At 40.1% G+C, this 22,216-nt stretch overlaps 1 protein-coding gene across 16 annotated transcripts in view; it reads right to left on the bottom strand.

Moving 5' to 3' along the window:
* Positions 1–10,499, bottom strand: part of SVIL (supervillin) — a 119,835-nt gene extending 109,336 nt beyond the window's left edge. For 15 of the 16 annotated variants that reach the window (XM_043967237.1, XM_043967240.1, XM_043967241.1 and 12 more), the window contains exon 1: positions 4,636–4,717. The gene's annotated coding sequence lies outside the window, so the exon portion shown is untranslated. Of the gene's footprint in view, positions 1–4,635; positions 4,728–10,443 lie in introns of those variants that run through there. The other variant, XM_043967248.1, reaches the window with a different exon arrangement.
* Between the last annotated feature and the right edge of the window lie 11,717 nt (positions 10,500–22,216).

Below are 22,216 nucleotides of genomic sequence, written 5' to 3'. Positions count from 1 at the left end.
GGTGGTATTTTCCTCTTCCCCATCAGAATCAGCTTTGGAAGTATTTTCAGGAGTTACTCATGCCAACCTGTACTGAGGTCTTCACCCCCTTGCCAACCACTCCAGGCATTCACCTAGCCTTGGCTTGAACATCTCCAATGATGGGAAAGCCCACTATTTCCTAAAACCATCCAATCCTCCTAGAATTGTTAGAAAGTTCTTCTTACATTAATTCTAAATCTGCCTCCCTCTAGCTTTTGCTCACAGCTCCTACAGCTCCCCTCTGAGGCTGAGCAAAACCAGTCTGAATCCTCTTCCGCACGACCATCACTGTTGCCTCCACTTGTTTCCCAGTCCCTGCTGATCGATTCTCAAATGATATGATCTCAAGGCCCTTTGCCTTCCTGGTTACTCTCCAGTGAACCCTTTCTAGCTCATCTGAAAACAGGGTGCTCATGTCTAATATTTCTATTTCTCTAGTTTTTCTAGAACTCATTGTCCTATTTTCCTAGACAGAAAATTCAGGAAGATCCTAATTCCATGAATATTTTGTAATATGCTTTAAAAAAAAAGATCATTTAACCACATGATGTTTTATAACAAAAATAAGTAAAATTATTATTTAGAAAAATTCAACAGCTAGGTGGCGCAGTGGATAGAGCACTGGCCCTGGAGTCAGGAGGACCTGAGTTCAAATCCGACCTCAGATACTCAACACTTACTAGCTGTGTGACCCTGGGCAAGTCACTTAACCCCAACTGCCTCACAAAAAAAAAAAGAAAAAGAAAAGAAAAGAGAAACAGTGTCAGGATTTCTTTGGGTTCAATCTAAAATGATTTCTGGGAATGATCAACCCTCCAAACAAGAATACAATGAAGCCTTCTTTGGAAATTTTTGTATCCTAAGATCAGGGGCAGCTAAATGGCCCAGTGGATAAAGCACTGGCCCTGGAGTCATGAGCACCTGAGTTCAAATCTCACCTCAGACACTTATTAGCTGTGTGACCCTGGGCAAGTTACTTAACCCCAATTGCCTTAAACATCTGGGGCCATCTCCAGTCATCCTGATTTTACACACACACACACACACACACACACACACACACACACACACACACACACACACACATATCGTGCCACTGGACCCAGATAGCTCTCGAGGAGAGAGTGAGGTTGGTGATCTTGCCAACAGCCCTCCTTCACTTAAATCCAATTCAGTGCAAGTCATGACATCTGTCATGGTCCTCTTCAAGAATGAAGGAGAAGCATCCTAAGATCACATCCCCAAAATGCCAAATTTTATTTCTTATCAAAGTAATGTATATTAAGAGTCTAGAACTTCTTGTTCTTGACCTAGGTGGCCTGTGTATACACCTGGCAGAAGTATTTCTTATTATTATTATTTATGTGGAAGGTATCTAGATAGTTGAGAACCTTGTTTCTTTAAGTACATATTGCAAATTAAGGGGGGGAAAAGTTATTTTGAAAAAAATGAATGAACATGTTTCTATTCAACCTAGTGGAAAGGAAGTAATAATATCTCTCACAATAATTTCAAAATTCTACAAGACAATGGCAGGTGACTATAGTGATTACTTTCTTCCATGGAAAGGATTATAGGGGCACAGATTCTGAGCTGAACGGGACCCTTACAGGCCACCTAGGTCAAGCCCCTTATCCGATAGATGAAGAAACAGGCCTATAGATTAATTGATATGTTCAAGGTCATACAGGTAGCAAGAGGCAGACAGGTGCTGGTCATGGACAAACTCATGTCACCTGACTCACATCTACCACCTCATCCACTGCTGAATTTGGAGTCAGAGGACTTCTGATTCTACCATTTCTCACAAAATCACCAAGGACACATGACTTGCCCAGCATGTAACCTTCACCCACCATACTTGGGGGGGGGGGGGGCGGTCATCTTGATGCAGTGGGGAGTCCCAGGTTTGGAAGCAGAAGATCAGGGTTTCAATGTCTGGGTTAGTCACAGAACTTCTCTAGGCTTCAGTGTACCCTTTTGTAAAATGCGAGGATCTGACCAGATAACCTTGAATGCCCCGATCCAGTGATCTATGATGGATCATTCCCCTGCCTCTGCTCAGACAATGCCCACCAGTTCAGAGGGGGCTGCTTCCTAGATTGGCCCATTTTGTCATGACCCCAACAATTCCAGGCACTCACCTAGCCTTGGCTTTGGAATTTGAATCCCCCTTCCGTAGGAAAGACCTAAGCATTTGAAGAGAGCTATCAAAGACTCATCAAGCCATCTGCATACTAAAAATAAAATAAGGGAAAGGTAATTTTCCATAGCCAACCATATCTTTATGTTCACTCAAATGGCTGAGAGGCCTTGGACAATAGATAAGGTCCTACAATGTTTACTGATTCAAAGAGAGCAACTTGGAAGGTTCTCCTCAGAAACTATCTCTTATGACTATTTCAAAATTATACAACACTATGGAGGGTGGCTATAGGGACTGTTTTCTTCACTGATTGAGTATTCAAATCCACCGAGTTATTGAACAAGATGTGTTCTTGAGGGTCGCTTACCAAAGTTCCAATTAAAGGATTTTTGACTATCAAGTTCTTCTCCCAATTCTCCTACAGTTAGCCCTAAACTACTACAAAGACAACTCAATAAAATTCATAATAATGCAACTCTAACTATCCAAATTGGGAAAACATGCTGGATTAAAAAATGTACATGCCCAGATTCTTACATACAGCCAGCTGGATAGTTTACGGAATCAGCCCATCAATGTGTGTTATCTTGGATAAGTGCCACAGAGTTGAAACAAACCAGGTCTGAAGATGAGAAGGTACAGCATTCCATTTGGGGTATTATGCAGTGGTTCCAGACCTCTCAGTCCTGAAAAATCCTATCCCTATGACACCAACATGGACAAGTACAGGGCAGACATAAGCAGAGTCTTCCAGATAACTTGCATCCAACATGTAACATAAAAGACGACTCTGGAATTTAGGGTTGGGAGCCTGGGCAGATAAATAGAATGAGGGAGAGAAAAAGAAAAATGAAACCAGAAGCTCACTGAGGTACTAAAGGAAGTGAGGCATCAGGATTTACCTGAGTGTATGGACAAATATTACACAAGAGTCACAAGAAGCATTGCTCTGCTTCTTTTAATGTGTCCGTGGGGGGGGGGGGGGGCAAACGGGGGAATCAGCAAAATGCTAATTCTTACTTATCTTGTGACCAAATTATGTATTATTTATTTTGTACTGCTTCTCACATGCAGATCACTGATAGTCAAATTCATTCTTTGTGATGTTTGGTGCTTGCCAAGTCCAGTGCTTTCTGAACCTCTTCTTTGAGAAAATATTCATCTTATGTGGATGAGTGCTCTGAATAGTCTCTAAGTCTTTGGCCTCTTTCCTTTTTTGATCCAGAAATATTCAACATTGTTTTTACTGTCTTCCCTTGTGCCCTGAAGCTGCCAGGTATCAAGCTTGCCATATGTTTATAAGATTCAGATTTGAAATGGATGTTAGAGTTAATCTATATATAATACCTCAGGAGAGCTGGGTTCAAATCCTGACTCAGCCACTTACTACCTGAATGATCTTGAGCAAATTAGATAATACTATGAGCAAAAAGACCACACTATCTTCTAACATCCCTTCCAACTCTAGGTTTGTGATCTTGTCATTTTCTCCATAACACGTATTGCTATTTTCTATAACAGATGTTGGCCCATAAGTGCCATTGTCTCCATTGTGGTCCTTGTTTGTGATCATCATGATCAAAAATATCGTGATCACTGCAAGGTGAGATGACCAAGAATCCCATGAAATGAAGCTCTTGTTCTCTAGATGCAAGTTAAGAATCACTTCAAAAAGCCCCCCCCCCACCCCTGCCCCCAATCCCTTTCTAGAAGGTACAATCTGCCTTCCCCTTCCACTGAGCTGCCACTTCTTTTTGGCTTCTAGTTTAATTGATAGCAAGAATATCATTACTTAGATGGTTTTGTTTGTCTAGGAATGTACAGACAAATAACACACATTATGATGACCAATAGTTAAATTAATGTTGGTAAAAACAAACAAACAAACAAACAAACAAAAAAAACCTAACAGGTCTCACTGGCCTGGAAGAAGTAAAGGGAGGTTGTACTGGACTGGGAATTGTATTGTATTTCCATCTATTTTACAGGACAGTGCAGCCCCAAACCATTCAATTCTCAGAAGCCAGAATTCTGTAAGCCACTTAGCCCATCACACTTCTAAGTGACAACTGACGGAGCTTGAGAAACAAGGGTTACCTACATATCATAATGAGGCATTGGGGCTGGATATCTGTGGAAGAAATTCTGGCCTCCTTTTATTGAGTAGAGAAAATCCTGGTTTATGAAGTTTATCTCCCACCCCATCTCTTCTTTTCCTAGCTAAGACAGTGAAAAAAACCCATGGAGAGATCATAAAACATTTATTGCCTTAGAGTGGACTAAACACAATACTAGAATTAGCTGGCTGGTGGGAATGGAAATCATTACATTTCCAGGTGGATGAAGATTTTTTTTCTCAATGTTATGAAAAATATTGAGAGATTTTTCTTTTAAAGTAAATCTGAGTTAACATTTTTCTTACTACTCACATGGATCAGAAACTGATAAATAATTTAGAGGGGACTCACCTTTGGGAAGTACAGTTAAAAGATTAGCATCGATATATGTTCTATTGTTGACAAGTTGTTCCTTTTCTTCAAGTGAAAATTCTCTCTGAAAACTAAAAATTATTCAGTTAATCAAAGCCTAAGAAAATTCTGAAAACCAAGATATTTGTGACAAAATGTCAAAAACTGTCTCTGGCAGGCATCAACAAAATTAACAAAGATTCAAGAAACCAAATTGCCTGGACCTCCCTTTAAGTGGCTGTTTAACCAGAGGCATGTCCTATAACCTCTATGGGCTTCACTTTCCTCATAAATAAAACGAGAAAATCAGACTAGTTGGTAACTATATCCTTTGTTAGTATAAAGCCAGCTTTTATAGAGCCTAGCATTATAACCAGAGGGGAAAGACAGTGAAATAAGAATATGAGAGATAAAAAAGAAGAGGTTGATGTAATCCTGCGATTGTATTTTGTCCCTAGAACCTAATTATATAACAATATTCACTTTTCATTCAGAAAACACTGACTGAACATCCACTATGTAGGAGGACCTGGGCCAGATCAGGGAAAAAAATATCCTGGATAGAGCTGATGTTTTGCTGGCGATGGGTTGCTGAGGGGTATATGACACTTAAAGATATAAGCAAATAGAGAAAATCTGAGTAGGGAGGGAGCACAAATACCTAAGGGGGTAAGGAAAGGCCTCCAGAGGAAGGGGGCACTAAGGGTGCCCCCAAAGGCAGCTAAGAACTGGAGGTGACAGGGGATATAACCAGAAGATCATCTATCTAGAGATGGAAGAGACCTGAAAGGTTGTTTGATACAACTAAGGTCCAGGGAGGTTAAGGGATTGGCCCAAAGCTACAGATGTGAGACAGTATTCCAGCTGTTGTGACTACATGTTTAATAGAATCTTTATTTATTATTATTACTTTTTAAAATAGAATTTCTACTACAACCCTGTACATTTCTGGACAGGTGGGATGCAGAATGCTTCTCAAACATTGAGGAACTCTGAGTGTACTCTTTTTTTTTTTTTTTTTTTAGTGAGGCAATTGGGGTTAAGTGACTTGCCCAGGGTCACACAGCTAGTAAGTGTTAAGTGTCTGAGGCTGGATTTGAACCCAGGTACTCCTGACTCCAAGGCCGGTGCGCCACCTAGCTGCCCCTTGAGTGTACTGCACAGGGTAAGACACCCTAAGAATCCAAATCAAGAGGACTTCTCCATATTTCCAAATAATAAGGCAAAGAGATCATCTGCAGCAAAGGTATCAAACACACGGGTGCCTACAACGCTCCTCAGTGCTGCCCAGATTAAAATGTAATTGGGAAATATTTAATAAAATAAAAATACAATAAAACATAGATAATATGAATCCATGGTTTTCTTAGTCAACATGCAGCCGGCAGGGATCCTTATGTGGAGTTTAGTTGTCTTCATTTCTATTTGAATTTGATTTACAGAATTTTTTTCTGTTCTACTGCATTTTTTCTTCCCTAAGCACATTGTTCAGGCTAGGACACTAAAAATCTGATTCTTACATTAAAAAAAAAAAAAACAAGCTTAGTTCTTGCCTATAGAAAAGGTAAAACTCATGGTCATAATGAATGATTTTTAGAGTGTCATATAGACGTAGTTAATTACTGACAATGAGAATGAATTATTATTAATTATTGTGCTTCTCAGAGGAAGGAATAATGCTTGAAGTCAAAGATTTCTGAAAAAGGAAAAGAGAGGATCACTTGGCACTGACTCCTCACCATTAAAAAGAAAAGCAGCAAAACAAAAGCAGCCTTTCTTCAAAGGTTCTTTTTAGATGCCTGACAGAACAAAAGGATTTTTTAAAAAAGAAAAAATGATGAAAAGTGTCTAATTGGTGGGACTGGGGGCATTGTAGCAATGATTTCATTCATCACACATACAGAACCTAGAGCTGAGATAAGCAACAGAAAGCAAGTGCAGAGAAAGAAGTGTTCTATCTGACTATGGAATAATAAGATCCTGTCTGGGAATGTTTTCTGTATTAAAATGAAATTCTTCCATCCCTAAAACACTGCCCTTCTCACCCCATTCATCTTCACGGTGCATGTGCACTCTTCTCAGTGTGCTGGCTGCTTACCCAGGAAGGCCACTGTCAAAACTGAATGTCTGCGCTTCTCTTTCTCTTCTCTCCCCTTCCCTTCCCTCTCTGCTCATCTAAAGGACCACAGCAGGTAGGAGGCACTTCATCTCCCAATCGGACAATCTGCTGCATCTTTTCTTGGCAGTATTTTTTGGTCCAACACCATCACCTTTCTGACATTTCATCACTTCAAGTACATTTATTCCTGGAAAGCTTATCAATGCTCTTTAACGAGCAATATTCCTAATGCATATCATATCAGCTCAATATAGGGCATAGATGCATAAAGGTAAAACAGAAATCAATATTAACCCAAGATAAAGCCCTTGGGATTTAGAGCTGGAAAGACACCTTAGAGATGATCTAAATGGAATTCTTTCATTTTGCAGATAAGTTGAAATGCATAGAGGGAAGTAACTTAGAACCAGAGACCCGGAATTCAAATTCATGACTTCTGTTCTTTCTCTTCTACTGATAAGGAAAACTCCTCATTCATCTGGAATATATTAGACTGGAACTTATACTTGTTCAGTGTATAATTTTATACTGCAGGTTGGATTAAAGTAGGCAAAGGCAGATATTTCAATAATCGCCAGTTTCTATGATGCAACAAATATTTATTTATTAGGCAAATCACTATATATAGGTAGTGTGGCTAGTCAGAAGTTCCACTGGATCTTTGATTTCATTGCTGTGGACCACTGTTACAACTGTAGAAATATGAATGAAACTATCACTGCCTTTTTAATTCAACCAGGTGAAACAACTTAAACATGGACTTTAAAAAGTATGCTAAAGATAGCATAAAAAAGTAAGGAGTGAAAGGAGAGTGAAAGGAGAACTCTGGGAATGTCTGTGTGGGCAGAGAACATGAGGGACACACAAAGACAGGAAAGGGCCACATGTAGAATGTGGCACATGAACTTCATTCATGGAAAACAAGGATTTTAAAAGGCAGCAATGAAGATGATTGTACATTTCAGGCATGAAGGATTTTTTATCCATGAGATGGCATATTTACTTAGGGGGAAAACAATCAGTCAAGTCTGGTTGGAAACCAGAGGCTATGAAGTGGGGGGCGGGGGAGGCAATGGGAATTTGAGACAGGTTATAGAGGCTAAAGAGTCTGCTCTTCATCTTAGAGTCAGCAGGGAGACAATGAAGCTTCTTGAGTAGGGGAGTGACACAGTCAAACCAGTGCCTTAGGTAGGTATGGAAGATGGATTAGAGAGGGAAGAGCCTATTGGCAGGAGTCAATTGGTGGAGGCTATACAAAGAGAGATAAGGAGTAAAATACAAATGATATTGCAGAGGTAACATCAACAAGACTTGATGAATCTAAAGTTATGATCCTAGGTGACTGGGAGGATGGTGCTACCCTCAACAGAGATTAAAAACAAAAGATGGGGCAGCTAGGTGGCACAGTGGATAAAGTACTGGCCCTGGATTCAGGAGGACCTGAGTTCAAATCTGGCCTCAGACACTTGATACTTACTAGCTGTGTGACCCTGGGCAAGTCACTTAATCCTCATTGCCCCACAAAAACAAACAACAACAACAACAAACAAATGAGGAAGGACAGATTTAGGTGAGGTGACATGTTGAGTTTGAGTCTGAGGTACTGATCTAGTCAGAGATGTTCAGCAGGCAGCTGGATATAGGGGGAAAGAATTCATGAGAGATTAGGGTTGGATATATACATTAATGTATACGTTATGCACATGCAAAGACAGATATATCCATTTGAGAATCATTTGCAGAAAAATAATGAAATAACTTTATCCATGGGAATAAATGAGATGACAAAGAGAAGACAGAGAGAGACAAGGGGCCTGAGCATAGGGTCCTAATTTGGAGGGACTAGAAAATAGATGATCCAGCACAGGAGACTGGAGAGTGGTTAGATGTGTAGGAGTGAACAGTATCTCAGAAAGCCAAAGGAAAAGCGACTGTCTAAGAGAAATGAACAGCGTTAAAAGGTGTAGAAAGGTCAATGTGGAAAAAAGGGCAACATATTTAGCAGTGAAGAGAACTCTGTTAACATCTCAGACCCCAGTTTTAAAGAGTGGCTAGGAAGTGGTAAGGAAGTAGAGGTAGCAAAGGTGACTCTTTTTAGTTGATCATATAATAGAGACAGTAGGGAAAGAGGCAGTTGTTTGAGAAAAATTAAAGGCAAAAGAGAAAGGGGAATGGTTGACTATCAAAAAAAAAAATCCAAACACTGAAGGAGAAATCATTAAAACATAACTCAGGTCATTTGAAATGCTTGCTAACTCTGCATGACTCTTTTGTTCTTTAGCATCTCTACCTTCTCTCTCTCTCTCTGAGTAACCAATCTGCTTCAGTGATGAGGAATTTTTTAAAAATACATGTCCCATTAACCTACTTACATGCTCAGCAAAAGCAATAGGGGGCAATTTGATCCAAGTGCCAGCAGCAAAAATATTCTACTATTATCCTGATTTGAAGGCTGGGGTCATTATTATGATTATAAGAAATATTAACCATGCATGTAGTGCATTGAGCTGCCTACAGTCTGATCTCTCTGATCTTGGATCTCATGTATTAAAGTGACTAGGGAGAGTAAAATACAGTACCTTCCTTTTTTACCTCCTCTGTGTAGAAGTGAAATGTATCTGATAGTCAATGGAAAATGACCACAGAATCTTCCCTCTTTTTCCTCTCACTAGTCCCACTGGGTCAGCTGTCTCAAGTCAGGTCTCCTAGAATTAGCTTGTTTTCTCCAGAGATTTGGTTTGGGTTCAGGTTCTATGACCTGGTAAACCACAAGAGGATCCAATGGACTAAGTTGTGCCATCTTAACTGCAGAATTTAAAAAAATGTTTCCTAAAGAGCAGGAAAGGGAAATTTCTTAAGATCCAGCTGAGTTGTATAACCTGCAGTTGTTCTATCGTGCTGTTTTGTTCTTGCTTCTTTTGTACTGAGAGAGTAGACATGGGGAATCAATCACTGACCCTTGCAACGTATATAGTACTTTTACTCTGCTTCTGTCACAATTATAACTACACTTAGCCTCATGGGAATGAGTGTTAGGTCCCCTTGTTTTCATGCTGGCCAAGCTCACAGTGTAGATTTGTGGACAAACTCTTACGTGGCTTTGTCTCGATCCATGCCTAGTGGAGAAAGAAGGCAGTGAACTTTGCCAGAAATATCTCCAAACAGAGTAACCAATAGAAAACTACTTAAGGTCACCTTTCATGCTTTTTAAAAAAAACCTGTGAATGAGTTAGCTTTGTGTCCACCCTGGGATGAAAGTGCTGTATGATCTTTCTCTTTGGTGATATGTGGCTAATTACATGGTGGGATGACAACAGTTGTGAGGCAGACCAGACATAGTCCCCAGACTTGATAACCAAGGAAGGGAACACCCCAAAAGGAAGCATTTCCTGACTTAGCTATCTTTCTTGGCAGTAACATCATTTAAAAAAAAAAAAACATCTTAGAGCTGCAATTAGAATCTTAAGAACACTGAGGACTTGAGCGGGGATTTTAAATTCCTCTGAGATGGCACTGTCTACTCCCATTTTGACAAAGAAGGAACTCTACAGCAAGGATAAGTAGCCAGAGAGCATCACTATGTTCTTGATGCTCGGTCTGGGAAAGATTTGTCTCCTATGTTTCAAAGCCTTCTATGAAGCTTAATATCAAACAAGTTACGTTTCCTTAAAGTATTATGATAATTTTACCTTGATACTCTCCTTTGATGTGGTAGCCGAAAGAGGTTAGATTTTTCCTTTTTGAGATCTGTGGGTAAAGAAATGAGATGATGTTGAAATGGCAACAGAATATGAAATAAAGAGAAAACAGCCTAGTTGTGTTATGAAAGAACCATCAAAAAACAAGTCAGCCTCCTTATGCAAACCCTACCAAACTATTCAGTGTCTAAAGAAGATATTTCTGGGGTGGACCAGAAAAGTAATCAAAAGCCTTATTTATTTAATTTCCAGTTTACAAAGCAATGTCCCCACAGATAACCTAGTCATCTACAAATCAAAGGTATTAATTATCATCCTCTTTTTATGGATCAAGAAACTAAGGCTTGGGGCAGCTAGATGGCGCAGTGGTTAAAGCACCGGCCCTGGATTCAGGAGTACCTGAGTTCAAATCTGGCCTCAGACACTTGACACTTACTAGCTGTGTGACTCTGGGCAAGTCACTTAACCCCCATTGCCTAAAAAAAAAAAAAAAAAAAAAGAAACTAAGGCTTAACAGCAATATTCCTATGAACAAAAAGCCCACCCCCACCAAGCCTGTCCAAGCCAAAATAAACAGTCCCAAGAGTCATTGATATAATATGACAGCTTTTCCAGAAACAAGCTTTATCTAAACATTTAATATCACTGTAATTTTGAGACAAGACAACTTGACATTTGTTCTGGAACCAGCCGGTATTTCCCACTAATACACTGGCAAGTTAGTTGAGCCCTTGCAGAAATTTTAGTCCAACTTCTCTATTTAAAGGGAAGAAAATGGAGCAATAAGGAGAACAGGCAAACTTAGAAATGATCAAGTAAACTTTGGTAAAGATAGATGGGGAACTCTGAAGCCCTCATCTGCTGGGAATCCTATTGCTATGATGTCTGCTTCAGCTTCTTTTACAGTTAGACATCTTTAGTTTTCTTCCACCTTCTCTTTTTTAAACTAAATCTTGATCATCAAAATTCATCCTATTAACCAACTACTTATTTTTGAAGACCAGATACACATTATGTGAGAGCAGCTGCTAACAATTCTGCACAGGAGAAACACATATAGAGAATGAATTGGTTAATAAAAACCAGGCATGGGTAAAATTTATAACCATTCTAATGGTATGTTTTACAGCTTTTGGCACAGTGATCATTTGTCCACCCAGAAAACCACAAGTAAACCACTTACAGAAACTTTATCCCCCCAGGAGATGAGCTTTCACTACCTAAGATTTGGGGGTAGGGGGCCCTATGGGGAAAGAAAGACAAGATGGAATAAATGTTGACACTTCATTGCCCATCAAAATATATACTTAAGCCTAGTGTTTGTAAACTTGTCAACTGAAGAGGGACACGAAATTGAAAAAACAGCTCCCATGAAAAGTTCTAAGCTTTTTTTTTCTTCTCTTCTTTTGCCTTGTGTCTAACAGACACAGTAATATTTTGACTGTGATGGGATTTTTTTTTTTTTAGCTATTTTGTCTGTGCCTTGTACAAGTCAACTGAGACTCCCAGCGCAAAAATGTTACCAAGCATAGTATAATGCACCATCGGAATCAGACAGATGCCTGTCACTTTTGCTAAGGGCCATTTTTGATAAGTGATGTCTGAAAGCCAAGTGATTTCAAGAGAATCTAGACATTTCATTTTTGTTGAAGCGGTGAGCTGACTATTTGGTATATTTCAGTAGTAAAATCGGAAGCACATACTCTCCCACAAACTGAAAAAGAAGCCACTGAAAATGCAAACCCTGCTCCACATTTAATCAAAACAAACGCAGACATTGGAGGTGATTTCGTAAAAGCATTGGGGTTGACAAAATCTTCCCCTACCCAAACTGATTCTTAACTTGATCAGAAGCTTAATTATTCAGGGGTCTGCAACTATCCTTGCTGAAAGCTTTTAGGTGTTAGAAATACTTCTAATTGTTGAGCAGGAAAGAAAAATCCTAAAATGTTCATCACTACCCATTCCCCCCGGCTCCAACCAATGCTTTAAATTTAATGCATTTCTAAAATAAACTAATTAAAGCACTTGGATTGTTTTCAAGTATCCTCTGAGAGAAATATAAGCCTATATAGCTTACTGGTTACCAGTAACTAGCATTTCTAGGAGAAAGTACCCTCACAAGAGATGTAGCAACCGAGCATTCAGGCAATTAGTGAAAGAAATGAGTAATGGCTTTCTGTAGACTCTCTTGCCGCTTACCTTGTTCCTCAGAGTACTCAATAGCTTCCACAAAGCTGGAAATCCAAGGGTTTCTGAACATGGTTGCACAAACAAAGGATTCGTCTAACAGAAACTCCTCTAGCAGCTAATTCTTAACCAGCCACAGCCCTAGGCCCGTCTAAGCAAAATCGTGTTGAGATTTTTCATCACCCAGGACCAGCGCTGTCAGGCACTCGCATCCTGGGGAGTACAGTAAATGCACAGCAGCGGGTTGCAAGCTGCAACAGCTCAAACCAGTAATCAGATTACAAGGAGAAATTATGCACATGAATACTAAACCAGACTGGATAACAGTGATTGGGAGATTTATGATATTACCACTTCAAAGCCGAGGCCAAATGACAACACTAGTCTCTGGCCAAGCAGACGATGCAGCCACCGAAGGCTAACCATCTTCACAGGCACTGAAAAGCCATCCCTGGGCTCTCTCCCACAAATCACAAAGAAACAGAAGCAAAACTGTTCCCAGGCTCTTAACTAATGTCACTAAATGAAGCATTTCACTTAGTAGGCTGCCAGAAAGAACAGTGAAAACTCAAGATCTGTAGGCAACACGAGTGAAAATGTGGGGAAAAGAAAAGACAGATATGACCATGAGCCCCCCCACCCAAATGCTGGTCTGGGGGCCAGGAGGGGTTCGCTAAGTTTCCTGTGACATTTGTCCTTTGAATCGCCCCATTTGTTCTTTTAAATGAACTCAGTTCATTTAAAGAACACATAAAGCAGCGCTACTGTAACACACCGGGATGGTGAAGACCACTAACAGCCACAGGCGCTAAGAGCTGGAAGGGGCTCTCAGAAAGAGCATCCAGGAAAAACAGAGAGGAAGACACCGAGAACAGAAAGGCTAAAACGCTCTGCCTGTGGTCAGGCCAAGGCAGGGCTAGAGCTATGGTCTCAGGCTCCTGAGTCCACTTTTTACTGAATCGATCCCTCGGTTACTATGCATGCTTAGACCTTGAGTTATGCCAGAGGAGTTGAGTCTACCTAACTTTAAACTTCAGGTGTATAGCCTCAGCATGAGGCAGCTAGGTGGCGCAGTGGATCCAGCTTTAAACCTGAAGTCAGGAAAAGCTGCGTTCAAATCCAGCTGCAGTTACTTACTAGCTCTGTGACCCTGGGCAAGTCACTTAACCTCTGTTTGCCTCGGTTTCCTCATCTGTAAAAAGTGGATAATAATGCATTTACCTCGCAGAGTTATGAGGATAAAGAGATATTTGTCAAGCACTTGGCTAATCTTAAAGGGCAAAATAAATGCTAGTTATTGTTATTTTTAAATTTTTTTTTAGTGAGGGAATCGGGGTTAAGTGACTTGCCCAGGGTCACACAGCTAGTAAGTGTTAAGGGTCTGAGGCCAGATTTGAACTCAGGTACTCCTGACTCCAGGGCTGGTGCTCTATCCACTGCGCCACCTAGCTGCCCCATATTGTTATTATTCTTAATGTTGTAAAGGGCTAAAATTCTAGCTAAACTATCTAAAATCTAATGAGTGGTCGCCAATAAATTATAAGCTTTAGCAAGAGTATTTAAATGTTTAAGTATTTATTTATTTTTTGTTTGTTTTTTTGTTTTGTTTTGTTTTGGTTTTTGTGAGGCTAGTTATTGTTATTTTTAAATTTTTTTTTAGTGAGGGAATCGGGGTTAAGTGACTTGCCCAGGGTCACACAGCTAGTAAGTGTTAAGGGTCTGAGGCCAGATTTGAACTCAGGAACTCCTGAATCCAGGGCCGGTGCTTTATCCACTGCGCCACCTAGCTGCCCCCTGTTTAAGTATTTATTAAAGAGCATTAGGATCAAAGAGAAAGGTAAAAATCTAACTATTTCTAAGAGACCCTATCATCTGACCCACCATGGCAAGGTCAGGAACCAAAAGAGACAGAACCCCTCCGCCAGGGTCCGCATCCTACTTCGTGTCCTCCTCCCAGAAATGGGAGGCCCCTCAAGTTGATTGGCTGGTAGCCTTGATAGACAGTACCCACGAGCAAAGGTCACTTCCTGACGCTAAGGACCTTGACCACATGGCTTGCCCTCAGAGGCCTTCACCTCATGGCGGCACTTTGCTACAGTAAGTCTCCAGCAGGTGGTATCATTCCAATCGTTACAATGTGCAGCATTGAATGGAATTGTTTCACTGCTATTCATTTGGGACAATATTAGCTAGCTCTTCATTTCAGCTCGGCATTCCTTCGACTCTACTCTCTTTGTCTTTCTCTCTCATTTCCCTATAGTGGGCTGTTCTAAACCCTTATCCCTCAAGGGAGTAATTCCATATTATAGCTGATGACAGCTTCCTACTTCAATAAGAAGGGGCCATTGATGTGGGAGTCCTCAACTACCCTCCTCCATTGCTCAAAACTCAGCACAACAACCTACTCTCATCTTTCCTCTGGTCACAGGAAAAGAGGCATCTCTCTTTTCTGTAATAAATTAATCCTTTTATAGGCATCTGTGAATTCACTCTCATCCAACTTTCCCAGGCTCCAAATCCAGTAACAATAATCTCCCCACACCTAACCCCAATCCCTACTCCCATTCGTCATCAATCCCTCTTGCCTGGAATTCTCTCTCTCCTCATTTCTGCCTCCTGGACACTTTGACTTCCCACTTCTACAAGAAACCCTTAATGTTAGTGCCTTTTCTTTATTGATTACCTCTAATTTATTCTCTCTTTCTCAACATTTATAAAGTGCTTACTATGTGCCAGACAGTGTAAGTATGTAATCTATATAGTTATATCTTCTTTAAACATAGTTGGTTTACATGTTGTCTCCCCTTTTGGGGGGTTGTTGTTTTGTTTTTGTTGTTGTTTTGCCTTTCTTTGTATCCCTGGTGATTATACTGCCTGGCATGTAGTTGGTACCTATATGCTTATTGACTGACTTCCACTGAAATTCAACAAATATTGGCCAAGTAATTTCTATATTCTAGGAACAAATACTGCAAATATAGATGAAATACACTCTTTCAGGGGGTTCACAATCTATATGGGAAAAGATGGAAGAGGAGAGAGATGGACACAGATAATCATGACAAAAAAGAGTGTGAAAAATGCAAAGGAGACCTCTGTCTTGGTCAAGTGTCATGAAAAAGCTGAGGAGCTAGAAATCACTTTGTGGTAGAGAGGTAGTGGGAGAGATTATGGAAGCCTTAATAAAGGCAGTAATGCCTAAAGTGGGCCTTAAAGGAAAAGAGAAACAGTATGGAGACAGGAGAGGGTAGGATGAGATAGGAATGAAGTATGCTTGACCTGCAACTTGTCAAGAAATAAACGTATGCTGAATTGAAGTAAAGTTGGGGCATCATGGCAATTCTTCAAAGTCCTTACTATTTTCTCTTCCACATCTCTCACATCTGTCCCCTCCTCTCTATTTGTCCTGCCACCATGCTGGTAGAGGCCCTCACTGCCAATCTCCTGGATGATTATAATAGCCTTCTAACAGGTATTCCCATGCTGCTTCTTCCCCACTTCAAGCCACTTTCTAGGCTTACTTTCCTTAGGGAAAGATTTGGTCATGTCAATTCTCTGCTCAGAACCTTTCAATCAAACAGCTCTCCTTGACACTGAGGACCTTATACAATGACTCCATCCTGATTTCATGCATAGACTATCTACACAGCAACCAAAACAGACAGTTTTGCATCCCTCTACAACCCTTTCCAATCTTGGCACTTTTGCTCACACTCTTTCGTAAGCCTGGAATTTTCCCTCTGAAACTCAAGTTTTATGTCCTTGATACATACACCCACATTTCACACAATACTCTGAGATATTTATCATGGATTACTATGGGCTGCAAACATCTGTCATATTCTCCACCATGTAAGTCCAGGAGGGAAATCAGTCAACAAGTATTTATTAAGCATTAACTGTATAACAGGAACCTTTAGGACTTTTCCTTACTTAAGGAAAAGCAGCAGTGCTCTGTAACACATGGCTGTTAAACAGAGTGAAACCTTCCCCACCATGATGTTGTGGAACGGCCCCTGGATTTAGAGGCAGCAGATCCCTCGGTTTGAATTCTGGCTTTTCTTACCAGTTGTAAGGGGCACCACTTCACATCTGAGGACTTCAGTTACCTCAAATGTAAAATCGATAGGTTTAGTGAAATGGCCCTTTCTATAGCTCTAAAATATATGATCTGAAGAACAGGCGGCAAACTTGGTGATGATGTATGTGTCAGTAGTAGTCCACGTTCTGATGAAGAATTCAATTCAACAAGCATTTCCCGACTGCCTACTATGTTCCAGGCACACTGAGGGCAAATATCATGAGCAGCATCCGTAAAGGTTATGATTACTAACTTAACATGTCAGCCTGGGGGGGGGGCGGGGGTGGGGGGGAGAGGGAATGGGACCCATGAGCAGAGACCAATACGAGGATCATGACTAGCTCAGCTGGAAACCTCATTTCCAGGTCAGGCTGATAAGGAGTGTTTCTTGTCTCCTTTTCTTTCTTTTCCAATGGTTCTGCTGGAGGGGCAGGTTGAGGGTGAAAGCAGTTGATTTTGGCAGAAAATCATGAGACATGACAAAATAATTCAGTGTCACTCCCACTCTTGCACCCTTGTTCGGGGAAAATGACTGTTTTGGCAGAACTGATCACAACCTGAATAAACAGTGTTTCCTTTCAATTATTATTAAACCTCCTATTCATTTCTGAGCAAGATGGATTTTGATGAAATTCTAACACAGAGGGAAAAAAATCTGGCTATTCCCTTAAAGTTTGATGTAATGGGACTTTACCTGAATTACTTTCTTTTAACCCTCTTAGTGGCTCCTTGCTAGAAAAATACAACAAGCAGCAGATTTAAAGGCAGTCAAAACTGTCACAAGGAATTACTGAAACTCAGCCCCAATTCCTGCCAATACTAGTCCAAGCCATGGCTGTATCACTTAATCGCCCTGCCTTGGAATCTGGAAAAACACAATAGTCTTTTTTTTTTTTTTGAGAAAACTCCATTAGATGGCAAGACAGTTTCCAAGCAGTTTGAAAATGTTATTGGAAGAAAGAAATCTGAGCTTGTGCAGAGGAGGAATCTATAGAACAACTACCCACCACCCGTCTATCCACCTTTCATTTAAATTAAAGAGTTTTAAGGAATGATTTGGACTTCCCTCAAAGTGAGGAGAGAAAATGCTGTCACAAACCTCGTCTATCTATATGTTCCCCCTCTAATAAAGAAACAACTACTGGCTAAATCGGACAAATGAGAGTAAACCCAGGACCAACGGATTTGTGTCCAAGTAACACTAACATTTTCCATTTTAAAGAAACTATATGGTCTTTGATACTTATCAGAATGCTTCAGAGGAAACATTTCAAAGGTTTCATTTTTTAAAAAAATGCTTTAATCATCAAAAGAATACAACACAAAAATTGGCCTTGGATAGGTCTGGAGAACTGTTTGGGACTAAGCCAATGACTTTCCTCTGAGATTAGAGGCTAGAAGGAGGAGGCTTGGAGTGGTTTGGGGGATGCTAAGAAGGTTTGAGAAAATAGAGGAGGGAGAGACACAACATCAGAAAGGGAGGAAAAGGGGAGGAGCTGAATGTCTCGGGATGCTCCTTATTCTCTCTGGTACCTAACTTTTTCACCTCATCTCAAATGTAATCATAAGCATAAAAGAAGGTGATTCCCATTATTCCAAAGTACTACTAGTATTTTACAAGTAGGAAAAAGCAATTTGAACATATGTATTTTCCAATTACTGAAGCTAGTAAAGCCAAAAGACGTATGTTGGTCATGGAATACTATGGCACAAAGCCTTCTGGGGTTAGTAGGCTAGATCCATGTGAGTCAAAATGGTGGTGATATTCTGATGCCACCAGTCCTTAGTGCTGCAAGAAGCTCTTGAAGAGCCCCTGCAATGGGAATCAGTAGGAAATTGAATCGGTTGGAAGAAAAGAAACCGAGAGGAGACTTTTTTAGTGAAAATTAAATGATAAGAAAATGGTACATGTCAAGATAGAATAAAGTACCTTTAAGAAGCTCACAGAATCAAAGCCTCCCCACCATGAGCTGGCAAACACTTGCAAATTATTCATCATAAAAGTGCGTGTCAGCTGAACAAGCCAGCAATGGAAAATAAAAACAAAATCCCACAGAGGTAGCCTGACCTACTCCTAATGGGCATTGATGTTGTCACATTAGCAGACCCTGGGGGCCCCTGGGAAAGCTGACTGACCAGTACTTGCACTGAGCTTCCCAGTAAGGCTTCACGACATTGCCAGACTCTAGTTAGCAACTGCTTCTTCAATTATATGCATTCTTTTGAAATATGGGCAAAAACTTGACAGGGCAAGCAAGGCAGGGCTCCCTGAAGATTAAGCTATTGATTGTATATATGCCTGTTACAGAAGAAAGATGTTCCTTGACTTTATATATCATCTGTCAATAGATTTCAAAAATTAAAAACTGTCAGGGACATTTCAGTGAAAGTTACCATAATCTACCAAAAAACCTGCATGATTGAAAATTTTAAAGTGAAGAATCTATTTTTTACAGTTCAGAGTTCAGGGTGTGTATTTTCTTTTTACAGTCAGAATGGTCATAAGTGGTATTCTCATTTTTGTCACTAGATTTTATATACGCATGTGCATTCCTAACATGGGACAAAACTGCCTGACATTAGATTATCCCTCTAGTGGGAAACACATTTAATCCTTTTTGTTTGCCATTTATCACGTTATATAATAAATTCCAGATTCCTGATTTTAGGATAATCTTCCTGCGTGGACCGTGAAAGGCCTCATGCACTTGGGGCAGTGATGATATTTTCGACAAGTCTGCATATAAAATCTTTGGTTGCATCGCCCCAGATGGTAATCTAAAACAGGCCAAGTATGTGGAGAGATGGGGGAAAAATACTTTCAGCAGAAAGCACTATTGCAATTCTACAGCGACTTCAACATGTGATATGGTGGAAGGATATTGCTAGCTGTGCTACATGGGGAGCGCCTCTTTTTTTTAAAAGGGGAAAAAAACTTGCAATATCCCCCCCTAAAATTTCCCCTCATATTTATAATTATTATTAAATTATTATTGTTATTGCTATTTCATCCATATATTTCAAAGTGAAAATTGCTTTGCAATCCAGCATTAGGTACAAATCAAATTTGATTGTAACTCCCTCAGGGAGGGAGATGACCCACAATCTTCCAAAACCAAAGTAAAAAATAATGTGCAGACACTTACCATTTGAGAAATATGACTTAAACCATAGCAAAGCTGAACATTTATCCTAGGATGCTTGGCCATCCTTAACCATAAGTCAACCCCTGGGTCAGTCCTGGGCTTCCTGAGCCCTGTAAGAGGACTACAGGCCCAGGACAAAAGAGAAGCCATAGCACAGTGTCTTTTGTGTGCTCATCTGTAAAAGCACCAAACTACTTAGAAGTCTTAAAAAAATTCACCTGTTCATTAATCATCATCACAAACACTCTACAAAATTGGCAATGTTCTAAACCTTCATGTTTTTTCCCCAACATTTTTACTGTATAATCAGAAAAAAAATTTTTTTTTTCACTTTTGGGATGGAAAAATATTCTGACAATTACCACCTATTAATATTGTGTGATGTTACCTTGACTCATAAGCAACTGTTCACATAGACTGAAACAGTCATGAAAAGACCAGATGAACAAGTCAGCACCTACCAGAGGTTCCTCTAGAACCAGGGGGTTCTTAATCTTTTCTCTGGGGTGTGGACCCATTTTAGCTCTCTGGCGAAGGCTATGGACCCCTTCTCAGAATCATATTTTTCAATGTGTATAATAAAATAGGATTATACAGGAAACCAAATTAAAATGACAATCAATTGGGGGCAGCTAGGTGGCACAGTGGATAAAGCACTAGCCCTGGATTCAGGAGGACCTGAGTTCAAATCAGGCCTCAGACACTTAACACTTACTAGCTGTGTGACCCTGGGCAAGTCACTTAACCCCAATTGTCATTTTTGGGGGGGGGGGTGAGGCGATCAATTTATAAAAAACAGTTAAACAAAAATCTAGTTCATGGGTCCCAGGTTAAGCACCCTTGCTCTAGATGGGGAATTTAGATGGCAGAGAGGCAAACATTTCAAATTGTCGGTATATGATTTTATAGTGTTATGAAGCCATTACCTTTTGACACTGATAAATACACCAAATACCTTGATTTTCTTTGTTTTAGCAAGGTAGAACAAGGAGATGGATGGGAATAAAAGTGTGGTAGGCTCAACCCTTGAGTATCTAAGGAGAGGGCAGCCCTCTGTTCTGCTCAGTTTTTCCAAGTACATTTTAACTTGCTGAGAGATGGAAGAATGTATCTGAAAGACATTCATTCATCATTCTAAGAGGCATCAATTAAACAACTACCACATTTGTAGTAAGTATGGCTATATAATAAATATCACTAATGTACTAAGGGCTTTGGAAGGGTCACACAGCTAGTAAGTATTAAGTGTCTGAGGCTGGATTTGAACTCAGGTCCTCCTGACTCCAGGACTGGTACTCTACCCACTGCACCACCTAGCTGCTCCATCTCTTTAATCCTTAATGACAACCCCTTCTACAACATATCCAATAAATGGTCATGCACCCTTTGATTTTAAACTTTGAATGAAAGGAAACCCATTATATCTTCTGAATCATCTCATTCACTTTTGGATTGGTCTAATTGTTAAGAAACTTTCCCTTATATGATTACTTAAATTTGCCTCTTTGTAACTTCTGCCAGCAGCAAATAGTCTTGAACTCTGAGGCTTAGTGGAAGAAATGCAAGACATAGACTTCTGAGTGGTCTGAAGCCTACAGGGAGGGACAAGATTGAAACAAAGACGAGGAAAACAAAATTTAAAAAATAAAATACATATCAAGTATAAAGGGACATGGATTGATAGAACTGTCAGAATGGGGGATGCATTAATCAGGTCAGGGTGTATTTTGAGACAGATCAGAGAATAATAATGATGGTGGTAATGATGACAGGTAGCAATTATCTAGCACCTACTATGTGCCAGGGACAGAGCTAAGCACTTTAATATAATCACATTCAATACTTTCTCTTGGAGAAAGTAATGGCTATGAATTGACCATGAGGATGAGGACAGAAGTAAGGACATGAGGCTGGGATTCCCAGTTTGTAGGCCACTCTCCCCCCTTCTGGGGCTCAGAGTAATTACAAGAGTCTGATCTAATATTAAATTATTTAGAATAAAAGAGAAGCACCCAGTTTCTACACAGTGAAAACTGGCTTGCATGTCTATAATAACTTTCAAATATCAGATGCTGCTGCTATAATTAATAAAATGCAAACCCATTTAAGACAGTTGTTGACTATTAATTTATCATGGTGGATAGGGAGTCAGCCTCAAGGTCAGGAAGAACTGGGTTCAAGTCCAGTCTCTTAAGGTCCCTTGGTGTGAACCTAAGCAAGGAACTTAGCCTCACAAGGATCTAGGCAACTCTCTCAGACTTTTCCAGAGAAAATTTCCTATACACATGAAATCCCAGATCCAGTCTCTATCTGTCACTAGTCATTATCAATTGACAATAACCTTTGG

This window comes from Dromiciops gliroides, chromosome 5, assembly GCF_019393635.1.
Source record: "Dromiciops gliroides isolate mDroGli1 chromosome 5, mDroGli1.pri, whole genome shotgun sequence".
Taxonomy (NCBI): Eukaryota; Metazoa; Chordata; class Mammalia; order Microbiotheria; family Microbiotheriidae; genus Dromiciops; species Dromiciops gliroides.
Note: the sequence above shows the minus strand (reverse complement) of the source record. Positions and strands in the feature narration are given on the sequence as shown.